This window comes from Ranitomeya variabilis, chromosome 7 (assembly GCF_051348905.1).
Source record: "Ranitomeya variabilis isolate aRanVar5 chromosome 7, aRanVar5.hap1, whole genome shotgun sequence".
Classification (NCBI taxonomy): Eukaryota; Metazoa; Chordata; class Amphibia; order Anura; family Dendrobatidae; genus Ranitomeya; species Ranitomeya variabilis.
Window position 1 is genome coordinate 46,532,696 of NC_135238.1, and position 16,662 is coordinate 46,549,357.

The window sequence follows — 16,662 nt, forward strand, 5'->3', positions numbered from 1 at the left end:
CTCTCCCAGTTAACCGGAGAGAAAATACTAACCCCATCATGGTTCATTCCCTTAGAATCTGGGATTCAATAAAATACTCCTCGCACTTAATTTCACCATTTTTGCCCTTGGCCCCCCTTTGGGGTAATGCCCAGTTCCCTCCGGGAATGGATTCCCTTAGGGACTTTCGATTATGGGTAGCTGCGGGAATAACTAGAGTTCATCACCTCTTTAACGTGGATGGAATTGTCCCATTTTCTGTATTGAGTGAGAAATACAATCTCCCATCGAGAGAAATATTCCGATACCTGCAACTTTAAAATTTTGTTCAATCCTTACTAAGAACCTCAGCCCCCCCTTATTCTTTCACCCCCTTTGAACAGAGATGCCGCCAAAACCCACATGCCCCAGGAATCATATCCCTTCTTTATTCACATATTAATTCCCCATCCCAGAGGAGGTCCTTGGGTTATACCGTTCGCTGGGAGTCTGACATAGGTTCAACGCTGACAGACTCGGAGTGGACCCAAATCTGGTCTTCCTCCACTGGGGGTTTGCTCAATACCCTCATGTTGGAGACTAACTACAAAGTATTAACCAGATGGTACCTGACCCCTGCCAGAGTAGCAAAGGCTGTGGCTAACTATTCCCCAAATTGCTTTCGGAAATGCAACTCCATAGGAGATATGCTTCATATCTGGTGGCTATGCCCAATATATACTATAGTAGAACACGGCACTCTGGGTATCTGAGAGGTGCTCAAGTCAGGTATCCAACCCGTAATCAATCAGCAATAATATACTTGGCACTCAGGAGAACTTTGTAGTGAAGTCAAAACATCATTTATTCAGTGCATCCAGTTCAACATGAACGTTTTCGGTCCAAACATAGGACCTTCATCAGACAGGATTTTTGAATACTGTAATGTACATATACAAAAAATACAAAAAGATATTTTTTAGAGACAAAATTCATGATGCACTTTGAGCATACAATGTATTATATTCAAAGATATGTAATACAGAAAACCAAATATCATTAGTAAGGTGATCAGACAACAATAGTGACGGACTTTGGTGAATCCTGACTTGGAGCGTGAGATGTGAGCTTCTTATCGAAGAAACAGAGAGCTGTGAATGTGTTGGTAAGAGGATTACGATAAGGTGACCATGCTGGGTCTGGACAAGGGCCTGCCAGAATGGGGAGATAATGGTGAAATTGCCCCTGAATCATGCAGGGTGAGCTGCCTAAAATACAAGAATACATACACGTAAAACATGTGACAACATATGAGGATACAAAAGGGTATACCAAAACAACGGGCTGCCGTATATGAGAGTAAGTACTAGAGTATATAGCGTGTGTGACCACCGGAGCTGTGTATGAAACCCCTATGGATCAAAATGGCTACCAAACTTTATGATGACATGCTGAGGGTAGGTGTAAGCAGTCCCCCCACTAGGAGTAATACTATTATATACCTGGAATACACAGTATGTCTGTATGGGCCCACGGATGGTGCCAGAGTCAGACAGAATCCAGGAGGTGTGGTACCGCCTACGGAGAAGGACATATTGTGGCAAGTGTGAGTACATGCCCATAGGTACTATAGAGGACCTCATGGTAAATGTAGGGCAGAGGGACACATTACCTTGTACAGTATGTGCGAATGCGCTGCCAAAGGGCGAGATGCTCGCTGGTGCAGGGAGCGCTGCAAGAAATGAAGGTAGTGCCAAATAAATAAATAAATAGTTTGGGCACGAGAGGTAAAGGCAGAAAAATTGCCAATAGGCACTATAGAGGAACCATGGTACATCCTGGGCAGAGGGACACAATACCTGGTGTAATAAACGGAGCTGCGCTGCAGATAGGCGAGGTACTCGCTGTTGAGGAAAGCGCTGTAGGGAATAAAGGAGGTGCCAATAAGATGTAAAATCCGGGCATGGGGAATAAGGACAGGAGTGTGACAGAGCGCCGCTGTACCTGGTGCTGCAGAGGAGAAAGGCGCCGTGCAGAGAGTCCTCCCGGAGACGCTGGCACTCCAGCGTTACTTCCGGGTTTATGTGTGCGCCGTCAGGGGGTCAGCTGACCCGCTGCGTCATCGGCGTCACATGACGGTGCCGGCCGCGCATGCGCAGGATCGGGGGGAGCGCTGGGCAGATTTACAGGCCAACTGGCGCCTGTATATGACATAAAAAGTGTACTAATGCACCGCACAGCTAAAGTGTCAAAGCCACAATCGGGGAGATTTAGTGGGCACTGCAGCATATGAATGAAAAATGAGGAATAAAAATGAGGAATAAAAACCGCAGGGTGGCTATATGTGGGAGTTACATGTACACATAAGGGGTAAATGAGTAAAACCCCGGGGGATTCCCAATGGTGGTCACACAACTGTAATATAGAGACAAAGCTAATACTCTATATTAGAATGGCATGGTGTGGAAATACTATACCATGTGAAGGATAGTCGGTGCTCAGTGCATAGTAGTGCAGCTAGCGATTCTGTGAGGATATAAAAGGAGAAGAAGAAGTTAATATAACTTACAAAGCATAACAGGAATCATAATGCAATATTCACAGTCATTTTACAAAAAAGCTGAGACGTCGTAGTCCCTATTCAATCCCTTTGGTTCTAAAGTCTGTAACGTGTAAATCCAAAAAGCTTCCCTTCTCTGGAGCATTTTGGTACGGTTCTGACCTCTCCTAGGGGTATCAACTTGCTCCAGAACCTGGAACCGGAGCTGGGCGATACTGTGATTTTGTTCAGAAAAGTGATGTGGGAGGGGGAGGTGTGTCTTTTTACATCGGATCGTGGACTTATGTTGGGCCACTCTATCCCTCACCATTTGAGTAGTCTCCCCCACATAGGCTAAACCACACGGGCACTTTATAAGATATACCACAAACGTGGATTCGCAGGTATAAAATCCTTTTATGGGAATTGCCTTGCCCGTTTGTGGGTGAAAAACAGAGGAGCCCCTCTGTATGTTGCTACACTGAAGACAATTCAAGCAGGGGAATGTCCCCTGTCTTTGAGTTTGCCCAATAGTTCGAAGGTTCTGGACCAGAGTTTATTTCTTGATTCTCTCAGTTACGAATATTAACCTTAAGAAAAACCCCTGGGAAGCTCTATTAAATAAGCGTATTTCTAATATTCCTAGATATTCCCGGGCCCTTATCACATTTATATTTTTAGCAGCTAAACAAACTATATCCTCGGCATGGAAAAAAACAGGCTTGGATTTATCGGGAGTTAAATCTCGCCTATCCTGGTATATGGTTAATGAAAAATTAACTGCTATACTAACTGACAGAGTCGACAGATTTGAACTTATTTGGCTCCCCTGGGCAGAATACGCAAGCCACACCCCTTTTGCGGATCCGGTATCCCGATTGTCTAACCTTAATCCTCAGGCGCCTGACTAAACTACCCAAACGGATACAGACTTACTATAATCCCTTCTCGGGTTCCCCTCTCCCTCTCCCTTCCCCCCCCCCCCAAACCCTTGTCCCACTTTCTATGTTTGTCTTTGTTTTTGCTGTTACACTCGTCCTTCATTATGACTTGTGTTAAGTTTATTGCTGGTAACTGGAACATAAATGAAAGACTGTCATACTGTCTATGATGCAATGTACTATTGGATAACGTTAAAGTACCTTCCTTTCCTGTACCACCTTTTTTTCGCAAACTTCAATAAAAATTTATTGTTAAAAAAAAATGTTTGGCCCCCATAAAACAACGCTTATACTCCCCACCAATGCCGGCTCCATTCCCATGGTGTTAGCACTCGCTCTCTGCAGGACTCTCCTCCAAGTCAAAACTTTCCTCCACCGCTCTATTGCTTATGTTATATACCTTATAGAGTGCACATGTGGGTTGCTCCATTCAGCAACTATGAACTAAAATACAATTACATGAAGCATATCGTCTCTAGGCATACTCTACAGACACAAAAAAGCAACTTCTCTGTGTTTACTATCACGCCAATAAAACACAGCCACATGTTCACCATTAATCTTCAACAAAAGAAAAACTGAAATATCCCATGGTCATAAGTATTCAGACGGTTTGCTCAGACACTCATATTTAAGTCCCATGCTGTCCATTTCCTTGTGATCGTCCTTGAGATGGTCCCACTCCTTCATTAGAGACCAGCTGTGTTTAATTAAACTGATAGGACTTGATTAAGGGTATCCTCTCCATCTCAAGCACTCCTCTACGATCCACAGTCATATACGGCTTGATCACGGAGCTGGTCCTCCATATTATTCACACTTTGGTTTTTCTCTTATTTGTTACAGCAGCACATTAAGTCATTCATTCCTACTCATATCGTTCCCGTCACATGGCAGCACGGAGTAGCCTCTCATTGTCTAAACTCTATTACACATGCTTTGGCATCAGGTCGCCTAGGATAACGAGCCTCTCATGTCTCGTCCTATCGTTCCCTTCACCACTGGTCTTAAGCTAAGTTCTGGGCAGACGGGAGGTGGGTTGGCGACTCGCCCTTAAAATCAGTTAATGCACAAGACTGCCTCTTTATAGGAAACCTCATGTTTCCTAAGCTGGGTCATTGAATCATCCTGGTTAGTGTTCCACCTCCATGGTGACACGTTTCACACATTTAAGCACTTTGCAATATGTTTTTTCGATCTACAATTGTATAGTTTTATTGTATATTTTAGTATAAATGTTAATGGGATATTTTGGTTGATACTGGTGCTCTTTTTGTAAGTATATAAAGCATTTAATGCATTGCATCCATTGATACCTTGTCAGTAAAGTAAAAAGAGACAATGTCCAATTCCGGTGGAAAAAACTGCAAGGTTTTATTTACTCTTCCGTAGATGTGATGTTTCGACCAGCAACAATGAAGCATGAAACAGACATAAGGCTGGTCAAAATGTTGCATCTATGGCAGAATAAATGTAACCTTGAAGTTTTTTTTCACCTGAATTGGATACTGTCTCGTTCTTCTATTGAATTTTTTCCTAGTGGACGCCTTGGAATTTTTTTGATGGTGCGTCCTTTCTGTGCCTATGTGTCCTTTGTAATTGTCCAATATTTGAGTGCTACAAGTCACCTTCTTTTTTATTACTGTCAATAAGGAAATCTTTCCCAACTTTTTGCATTATTATATTGTCAACTATTCCGATTATAGTTGTGAGGGTATTCCTTGTGGTGGGGTTCCCATCCATATCCTTCCTACATCTTTGAAGAAAACATTCCCGACGTCATTACTGCACCTTCATCAGGCTGGCAGGAAGGGCTTATCCATCTACAGGCATCAGAGGAGCCAGGGTGTGCAAAGAAAACATTCCCTACACCATCATGCTGGCAGGAAGGGCTAATCCATCCACAGGCATCAGAGGAGCCAGGGTGTGCCAAGAAAACATTCCCGACACCATCAGGCTGGCAGGAAGGGCTTATCCACAGGTATCAGAGGAGCTAGGGTGTGCCAAGAAGACATTCCTTACACTCAAGCTCAAACTTTACCAGCTTGCACTGTTGACGCCTGAACAAAGGTTCATAGCTTTACGCTGCTTGCTACTGATGCTTTCCCATCAGTAGAGTGCATCAGAACTCAATCTGACCAGGTGATGTTTTTCCACTGCTCGGTAACACAGTATTTGAAGTCCTTTTTTAGAGATGAGCGGTGTTCGAGTCGAACTGTTTTCCAATTTCAAATTTGAGCTGTTTTGGGCGGTGTTCGAGTCGTTCGTCGAACTCGAACAATTTGCTTAAAATTCGGCTGTTCGAGTTTCTGTTCGATAACTGTTTGTTCACCAAAAGCCTAACTTGATTTTCACATTAAAACTGTTTATCAATGTTAATAGACTGTTTCAGTGTATAGTGGGCGGGGGATAGATCTGGGCTGAAATAATGCTGATCTCCTTTTTTTTTTCTTTCCCGCATTTACAGAGGGGCGGTGCAGTCTCTCAGCCTATCAGCAGTGCGCACACACACAGCAATGTGTATGTGATGCACACAAGCAAGGGCATGTGTCATTGGCTGTGTATGTCACATTTCCTTGCCCTATAAGAACCAGCCATTTTTCCCGTCGCCACCATTTCCTCACTGCTGCAGCTTAGTGTTAGACGGCACCGGTGCTGCTGTGGGCGCTATTCAGTCAAAGAGTCATTTTTGGGAACGAATTTTCTGAAAGATAGGTTTAGGGAGTCGGGAGTCGGGACTAGTTGTAATATCAGCCCTTTTCAGGGTAGGTTACTGCAGTTCATAGCACTTTTTGCCAGGCAGGTCTGTGCCAGTGTTGTGCAAGTGTTAGTCACAGCATTTGGTGTAATCTAGCTCAGCCAATCCTTTTGGGCTAGTAGCATTGTCTGATAGTCATCTGAGTAGCCCGCATGTGAAGCTAGCTACACCACCTGTGTATCTCAATTTTTACTGCATCTAACCCAGTAAATCGTTTTGGGCCTAGGAGCAGTGTCTGCATGTCAGCAGAGTAGCCCACCCATGAAGCAAGCTACACCAACTGTGTATCTAATTACTAAGTTTTAACTGCATCTAGCCCAGGAAATCCTTTTGGGCCTAGTTGCATTTTGTGCTACTCAGCAGAGCACCCCACCCATGAAGCAAGCTACACCGCCTGTTTATCTAAGTACTAATTTTTAACTGCATCTAGCCCAGGCAATACTTTGGGCCTAGTAGCAGTTTCTGCTACTCAGCAGAGCACCCTACCCATGAAGCAAGCTACACCGCCTTCTTCCTTTCTCAATCTAACCTCTCGGCTCTGGGGTGTCCACTCTCCTTCCAGCTCTCTCCTTCTCACAGGTGGACTACCGCGTGTATTCACACTGTGGTGAATCTTTTGGGCCCAGGCATAAAAAGTCGTCGAGGTAATGGATAATATGTGCCGCCTTACAAACATCCATGATGACACATTCGAGGAAGCAACTAAACGCCTCAAATAGTGAGCAGGATATGGAGCACCCCATGGGCAAACAGCGATCTATGTAGTATGCTCCTTCACAGAAGCAGCCCAATGGGAGGACACTATTCGGAGGCACTGGTAGTAACCGGAATGCCCCCTCAATGTCTGTTTTGGCCATTAGGGTGCCCCTTCCCAACTTCTTGACCCGCCTGATTGCCTTGTCAAAAGAGGTACAGTACATAGTACTGTACTTGGTTCCACGTTGATGTTGTCATTTACTGACCTGCCCCTTGGATATGACAAATGGTGGGTTAGTCTGAATGTATTGGGTTCATTTTTTGGCACGACTCCCAACATGGATACCACTATGTCTTCTGAGGAAAGTGTTCTGAATGGACCTGCCGCCATTCTACCTAAAGATATTTCTTTTTAAAAAATTTTTGTCACGATGTCTGGGTGTTGGTAGGCTGATTTTAGATTTTTACTCCAGCCTTTCTTGATTTTAGAAGGGCATGACATGCCTATATCTGTGTCTCCTCCTCCTTTTACGCCCCCACCTCTTATATTTTCACATGACTATATGTACTTGTGACATTTCCATGTGTTGGTTGTGTCTTCTGAGCAGGTTGTCAGCTTTTGGACATCTTTTAAGGTGTTTTCTATATGTTTTCAATGAGTTTGTATGTGTTTGTGTTTGCCTGCCATTGGTTTCAATGGGGTTCGACGGTGTTCGTCGAACGCTTGATGAACATTCATCGAAGATGCCCCAATTCGACGAACCGAACCGAACTCGAACACTAGGGGGGTGGCTCAACACTAGTCTTGACTAAAATTTGACTGTATATGTTTAACACCATTGCAGGAGGAAACCACACAAGGTCGACAGGTTTTCAGCTACTGACCCCACTAGTCTATCATCGATGACTTTTTCAAGAATGAATGCATGCATAATAAATCTTTACAGCTACATTTTTCACTAATGCAACTAAAGTAAAAAGATAGACCATGGAAGTAGTAGATATAAAATATAATTTTTTTTTAATGAAGCCTGTTTGCAAAATTGCTTTATTAATTCCGTATAGATGTATTCTAGCAATAAATAGTAGTTTAGGAGATGAATAGAGCCTTTAATTAGAATAACAGATCCCGTAATATTTAAGCATTATATTATCTGTTCAACAAGATTGACCCATAATAAACATGGAGACAAAAAGTGAGACCGAAAACTACAGGCCCTGCAACTTTCCATACATCATTGGGGAAATGTATGGTGTGCAGGAAGTTGTCCTCCATAGTCTCTGATGATAACCTTCTCACCCAGCATCCGCTTGGACTCAACAGTGATTGAAACTAATCTGGTTAGCTTCTATTATGAAGGTCAGCAACTTCCTGCACTACAGCTGCTGTCGAACTACAACTCCCAACTTACCTGGACAGCTGCATGACAGCCAGGGAATGCAGGGAGTCATCGTTTTACAATAGCTAACGTGTCAAAAGTTTCAGATTTCTTTTCAGTGATGAGGTATGTCCCACATTAGCCTGGGGTAAAGCTGTCAATGTTGTTTAACTGGATTTATTATGGGCGTTGGATACTGTGGCACATAAAATGAGCATGCCGTTCATTTTCTCATGAAAATGGCCTAAATCCATGCGGCTCTTAAGGGAAATTACATCATAGACTTTTGCTCCGGCTCCATATGCTCTTTGGGAGGTTAACTTGGATTTTTTTGTTAGTAAATAAGGGGGTTGTCCACAACTAGACCACCATAAATAATAACGCCTGTACTCAGCTACTGCACTGGAGGTGTCGTCACTCGCTGTCCCTGGAGCTCACGTGACGCTGGCACCCAATCAGCGCTGGCATTACTGGACCCGACTTCAGACAAATTTGAACATGGGAATGGCGCCAGCACAGGAGGTGAGTATAAGTGTTATTATTTTAGGAGGGCAAAGCTTGGGGTATGAGAAGAAGTTGTCCAAGTAGTGGACAACTTCTTAGAGGTAAGTAAAATTGATTTGAGTACATTTGTTTAGGTATGTATAGATACAAATTTGATTAGATTTTATTGACTACTGTTTTATTTGATACTTTTTTGTGTTACTGGGAAAAAGAAAAGCCATCTTGATTTGTTGATCACTGATACATGCTTTGTTCCCGTTCTGGATGTTTCATATAGAAATTAGCAAAATGTGAAATAATTTATGGAACTGTTTTCTATTTTCAGTTGAAGAAAGTAGGAAAGATTCAAAAACAAATGTCCTTTTACCTCTCCGTGATGAAGTGGAAGATAAGGAATCACCGATTGACAAAAAAGGAACTGAACATGGACTGGATAGATCTTTTGCATCTTCTGAATGTGGACAATATTTTAAAAGAAGTCTCATCCTTCCAAGCACAAGTGCATTTACAAAGATATAAAGACATTCTCATGTTCAGAATGTGGGAAATGTTTTGCCTATTAATCACTTCTTGCTATACACAAGAGGGTTCACACAGGAGAGAAGCCATTTTCAGAAGGCAGGTCTTAGTATGCATCAGAGAACTCATGCAGGGGTGAAGCAGTTTTCTTGCTCACGGTATGGAAAACTGTTTACTTGTAAATCAAAATTAGTTGATCATTTAAGAACGCACACAGGGGAGAAGCCATTTTCATGCTCAGAATGTGAAAAAAGTTTCACCCGGAAATCATATTTGGATGATCATGTAAGAACTCACACAGGGGAGAAGCCATTTTCATGTTCAGTATGTGGAAAATGTTTTAGCCAGAAAACATCTCTTTACATCAAAGACTTCACACTGGGGAGAAGCCATATTTATGTTCTGAATGCGGTAAAGATTTTAAACATAACCCAGGTTTAGTGGAACATCTGATAAATGAAACACCGGAGAGACCATTTCCGTGCTCAGAATGTGAGAAAAATTTTATTCAGAAATCAAGTCTTTTGGAACATGTAAAAATTCACACAGGGGAGAAACCATATACATGCACAGAATGTGATAACAGTTTTAGGCACAAATCAAGTCTTGTAAAGCATCTCAGAACTCACACAGGGGAGAAGCCATTTTCATGTCTACAATGTAAGAAATCTTTTGCTTATAGAAAAGGTTTGGTCTTACATCAGAGAACTCACACAGGGGTGAAGCCATTTTCTTGCTCAGAATGTGGAAAACGTTTTACCTACAAATGCAATCTCATTAGACATCAGAGAAGACACATGGAAGAGAAACACCTTTAATGTTTGTTAGACATGGACAAATGCTTCGCTAAAATATAGAAAACCATCACCCCATTACTTGCCAAATTCAAATTTTTACAAGAACGGATTTTTCAGAAAAGGGCGTCCCAATATTTATTTAAAAATGACAATGACATGATTTCCTATTTTGAAACCATTCATTTTACAAACACAACACAAAAAATTGGACCTAATTATTAAAATTATAAAATCTTAGTTGCTAGAAGCTAAAGATTAGGCATCCCCAAAAAAGGACATTGGTAGATAATGGGTTAACATCAAGAGATTTTTGTGATGATCTCACTTATGGCTTTTGTGTTTTAGTTTTCCTGAATTATTTACGTAATTGTTGAGCCCTGTGTACACTACTGTACTAAAGCCAAGGAAGACACAGCCGAACTGTTGGATTAATACCTTAAGTACTGTGATCGCTAGCTACCACCACGTCTTAGTGGCTTGATGTGGGAGATAGTTAAGTCTTGCCATGGCTGGCTGATGGTCTAAGAAAGGCAAAGAGTAAGGCCGTTTTCACGCATCCATGAAACATGAACTGTTCTTGCTTCTGAAGACCTCGTCTCACCCCTCAATCTGAGTGACCTGTTTTATATAGATCTATGAAGCAATTAGCTCAGGTCAGGAGACCCAGCTTTGGGTCAAATCTTTTGGATCGAATGTTTCACACATGTGTGAAACTGAACCAAAATGTTGCCTGTCAGTTTAGTAGTGACTGACAATAATACTTTGTCAGACAAGTATATCAAGGCATTTTAGAAGTGATCAAAAGGGAAATAAAGAGTTAAAGAATTAAAAAGTAGTTCACTGTAAATAAAATAAAATATATATTTATCATAGGTAGTTTTATATTTTAAGACTAAAAAAAATTATAGTATCACTGCACAGGTTATTTAAATCACACAGTAAACAACTGAAAAACCCACCTTTTGTAGTTAATCCTGTTTTTTTTCCCCTCATGTTAATATCTCCCTCAACCCCTTCCCAAAAAAATAATGTACCCAAATATGTGTGTAATAAAAATATTATAAGTTCCAAAAAAATTAAACAATGCCGCAAATAGACCAGGACAAAATGGTTGGCACCTTTTTTTAAAGTAAGAAAAACTCCCAATGGTCACTGAAATCATTTGAAACTGACAACAGTAATTTTCTATTGAATTTTAGTAAATAATAATAATTATAAATCAGACTTTGTAGCAGAATTCTGGTCCTACAGGAAAATTGGGCTGTTGACAACATTTTTCATGTTGAACTGGGGTCTCTATATAATAGTGGCTGGAGTGGAAAAAAACATTTTTTTTTGCCTCTGTTGTAAAGATATTAGCAATCAAATATTTGGCAACTAATGAGTTAACTTTAGTTAAACCAAATTTTTTTTTCAGATAGTTTTCAGTGGGGCGTTTACTTCTTTTCCCAGTATGACATTGATCAATCGTATGCAGGCATCATCACGCGTCCTGCGGTTCTATGTTACTACCTGCATATGATTGGTCAGAGTCACACAGGGAGAAGTAACTGCCCCTAGTGAAAACTGTCTGATAACACTCACTTGGATTTGGCTAAAGTTAACTCATTAGGTGCCAAATATTTCATAGCTGGTATCTTCACAACAGAGAGACTAAATAAAAATTATAAAGAAATATGCTCCGCATATTACATGGCTTGTCCAATTCAACATAAAAAACTGATGAAAGGCCTCTTTTCAAGAAAACAAAACTATTAAAAATGCCCTGGAATAAAATTATGGTTCCTCTAGAAAAGATTGAAATTAATTTTACCATGTGGAGAAGTGAAACTACAGAGTGTCCTGTAGTCAGGGGCGTAGCTAGAGCTTTTGCCGCCCGGGGCTGTTCCCGAGTTTGGCGCCCCCCCCCCCCCAGAACGTATGCGATTTTCACACTTAGTCATGTACCCACGAGCTCCTCTCCCTTAAGCTCCCAATGTTCAGTGAAAAACTGAGAGAAGCAGAAGAGAAGTTCGTTGTTACAGGACCATGAGTATGAAAATCGCATATGAGTGACGTGTCCATGTGTCGACGACTGGAACCTGCAGAGCTGAATCCTGACATTGCACGCTTCTGAATTCTCACAACGCACGCACTGCACACTTTTAGGATTCTCCCTTGCCAGTGGACAGTCATGTCAGCACAAGCATGTGATTTGTATACTTCTGACCACATTCCGACTAGACGTGCCCAGCCTCTCTCAGCTCATTTTCATAGAGTGAGGCCACACATGTCTAGTCAGCACGTGACCGCATGTATGTAAATCGCCAGCACCAGAGAATCCTGACAGTGTGCAGGGCGCACTGTGAGAACTCAGAAGTCTGCAGTCACAAAGAATGACTGCAGACTCATTACAAACCTGGACATCCCCTTTAATGCTCCTAACATAAATAAAAACATGAGTGTTAGTCAGTATCACAAATAACATTTACATCCAGGTACCTGATAGATGACGTCGCCTCTGGAGCCGTTCTCCCCATGTTGAGTTTTCTCATCCACAGCTGTCTCTGCAGACTTCCATCTTCTCCGCACTTTTGCAGAAAATCTCCAGATGACGCCCTTAAAGATACAAGTGTCATTATAATGCTCCTGAATAAAAAATTTCCCCTCACTATATTGTCTGCATAAAATATGACCCCAACACTGTCTGTCTTATGGTACATGCTCTTCACACTGACCTCCCCTTTCTATACCGGACCCCTCTTCACACTGACCTCTCACACTGTGTCCCCCCTATAGGGCCCAGTATTTATACTGTACTCTCTCATCACACTCCCCCTCCTAGGTATACTGTCCCCTCCTGGCTGTGCCCTTACACTGTCCCCCATGCTACGCATGCACACATCCCAACACCCTCACTCCCCGTACTCTGTCCACATACGTTTTTCACATCGCTACTCATACTGTGTCCGCATACATTCCCCCGTTTGACCCCAAGCTGTCTGCACCCATCCCCCATACTGTTTCCTCATATATGCCCCCCCATCTCCCCCTTTGCTCTTCATTTTGTGTCCTCAGATCTCCCCCACACATTAAATCCCCCCATCCCCATGACAAATCTCCCCCCACACACAATAAATCCCCCATCTCCACTCATATTAAATATCCCCAATCCAATAATATATCCCACTATCCCCACTCACATGAAATCCCCCCCACAATATATGCCCCCATCCCCACTCACATGAAATCCCCCCCACAATATATGCCCCCATCCCCACTCACAGTAAATCCCCCCCACAATATATGCCCCCCATCCCCACTCACAGTAAATCCCCCCCCCCCCCCAATATATGCCCCCATCCCCACTCACAGTAAATCCCCCCCTGCACCTTCGGTGTCTTCAGCTCCACTGGAGCACTTTCCACCGCTCTGTGTCTCCTGGTCGATCTGCAGCTCCTGCTCTGCCGCGCAGGTGAGTGACGTCAGCAGCGTGATCACATGACCTGATCACACTGCTGGCGTCGCTCTGACCCGGCAGTCAGAGCTTCAATTGTACTCGCATCACAGATACGAGTACAATTGATCACTGGGAGCCGGCGCGCCGCAGCTTCTCTGTGCCGGCTGTCAGCTTGACAGTCGGCACAGAGAACAGCTGACTCCCAGTGCGGGGGGTGACAGAATGCAGCCGCCGGGGGAGACACTGCGGACCGCCGCTTTAGGCGGCCCGACTGCGCCCCCCTGCCGGCTGCTGCCCCCTAGATACGCCACTGACTCACCCCCACATTGTGCCGCCCCCCCGCATTGTGCCGCCCGGGGCGGACCGCCCCCCCCGCACCCCCCTTCCTACGCCACTGCCTGTAGTTATCACAAGTGTCTGCAGACTTGTAATCAGTCAGTCGCCTATTTACAGGGTAAAAAGTAGTCACTGTGCTGTTTGTTGTCATGGCGTTTACCACACAGAACATGGGGCAAAGAAAGCTAAGAAGAGAGTGGTCTCAGGAGATTAGGAGAACATTATAGACAAACAAGTCTCAGGTGAAGGCTATATGATGTCTCCTACAGCTGGATGTTCCTGTTACTACAGCTGCACATATCCAGAAGTGTAAGGTCTATGGGGCTGTAGCCGTCTTCCCTGGAGGCAGCCACACGAGGAATAAGGTCACAAATTGAAGAGATGGATAATACAAAGGGGAACCACAAAACCCAGAACTTTGAAAGAGATTAGAGGAGAACTCCAAGTCCAACAGTGTGAGGTCACACCAAGTGGCATGAAAATTCAACTCAGACGCAGTCACCATAACATTTAATTTCACCCCAATGTTTTTTTTAAATATGAGTTTGCTGTATCAAAACATTATCTCCACAAAATACAATAAATTTGGGCTAAAAAATTGTTTGTGCTCAAACCTGGTGGGGAAGGCTTTTTGGTACAATAAATAATGGCGGCTATGTATCTTCCATAGAGCCTGAGTTCACACAATTCTTTCTCAAGAGGAGGCCTGGCACCAACTGTAGTGAACTTGGACATATGGGAGTACCATTTCCATGTAACTGAACGATTGAGCGCATGTTTCTTGGACACATAAAATAAGAACTGACAATGCACTGGTGATAGAGGAAGGAGTGTGTGGAGCAGACTGGTTACGAGGAAGATGATCAAGAGGAGAGGAAGAATATGTGTGTGTGAAATGGCCAGCGCCCCCACTCCCACCTCTTTCCTACTAGGAGGTGCTCCCTGGGTCCATGTGTGACTACCACTGACAGTGTCCCTACCACTTCAACACAGATTGGCATTAAAATTGTCATGCCCATCTCCTCCATATCATTTTCTGACAATAAAGGCTGACTGACTGAACAGCAATCTAGTCTGAACTGGTGCATAACCAAAAAAGTCTTGCATAGCAAATAGATCAATGGCTGCACTCAACTGTACTTAAGCAAGGAAATGTCCAATACATGAAATGTGAATAGCTTAATGGCTTGTGAAATCTATGAAAAAACACATGAGATGCTTAGCACAAGATTTGGCCAAAAAATGTGAGCCCATCCACCAAACATCAAGGTAATCTCAGATCGGATGGGTACCTGACTTGACTGCCTAGTGTGAACACTTACCTATGGCGGGGCATTCACCATGCTGTGATTTTAACTACATCCAAACACAGTTGGTTCTGACCTTCCTATAAATGCAGGCTTTACCATGTAATTAGCCATAGGTAAGTGTTCACACTAGGCAGTCAGGTCAGGTACCCATCCGATCTGAGATTACCTTGATGTTTGGTGGATGGGCTCACATTTTTTGGCCAAATCTTGTGCTAAGCATCTCATGTGTTTTTTCATAGATTTCACAAGCCATTAAGCTATTCACATTTCATGTATCGCACATTTCCTTGCTTAAGTACAGTTGAGTGCAGCCATTGATCTATTTGCTAATAAAGGCTGACTGATCATGTCTTCCAAAATCTCAACTAGAAGAACATTTTTTTGGTGTATTATGTTCCTTAACCTCCAGGGAGCTGTTGGCGTTTGGACTTTGGGGCAGAATAGAAACAGGTGTCATTAACAGATTGGACATTTTGCTCTGCACAACATTAAACGATGTGATGGCTGAGGAGGTAAACTCAGCAGAAACGCTGACTCCAGCTGATGATGTCGCTGTCAGAGGCTACATTATCCTGCTGTGCTTAAGGTGAGCAATAGCACACATACACCATCACATCATTCACGTTCTCCTCGCTAACCTGACTGCCAGAATTTGTAAAAGAGGCCAAATGTGACTAGTGTTTGGTAATACTGAAGGTTTCTAACAGCACTGCCAGTGGTGTGAGAACATCTGCTGTCCTTGATATTGTTATTTTTTCTATCTCCCTGCCATGGCCGTTGCCTATATTTTGTTTAGGTTTAGCAAACATTTTTTTGCGAAAGTATAAGGTTTTATTTGTTTCTAAGCTTTTCGCAATTTTCATGTTTTACAATCTTATTCCCTTAAGCCATAGAGATATGTCACACAAAATAGTTAATAACTAACATTTCCCACATGTCTATTTTACATCTGCATCATTTATGAAACATATTTTTTTGCTGGGAAGTTAGAAGGCGTTGATCAGCGATTTCTCATTTTTCCATCAAAATGTACAAAAGCCCTTTTTCTTGGACCACCTCACATTTTTAATTGAATTTGAGGGGCCTATGTGACAGAAAATGCCCAAAAGTGACACCGTTCTAATAACTGCACCACTCAAAGTGCTCAAAATCATGTTCAAGAAGTTTATTAACCCTGTAGGTGCTTTACAGGAATTAAAGCAATGTAGAAGGAAAAAAATTAACATTTTATTCTTCTTTATAAAATTGTTGGTTTTGACCCAAATTACTTATTTATACAAGGGCAAAAGGAGAAAATGGACCCCAGAATTTGCCAATACCCCATATGTAGTGGAAAACTGCTGTTTGGGTGCACGGCAAAGCTTGGAACGGAAGGAGCACCGTTTAACTTTTTGAACAGAAAATTGGCTGGAATCAAGAGTGTTTTCAGAGCCCCTTATGTGCATAAACTGTGGAAACTCCCGATAAGTCAGCTTATTTTGTAAAC

At 42.7% G+C, this 16,662-nt stretch overlaps 1 pseudogene; it reads left to right on the forward strand.

Annotated features, from left to right (window-relative positions):
• The first annotated feature begins 8,769 nt into the window (after positions 1–8,769).
• LOC143786226 (uncharacterized) overlaps positions 8,770–16,662 on the forward strand; it is a 467,324-nt pseudogene continuing 459,431 nt past the window's right edge.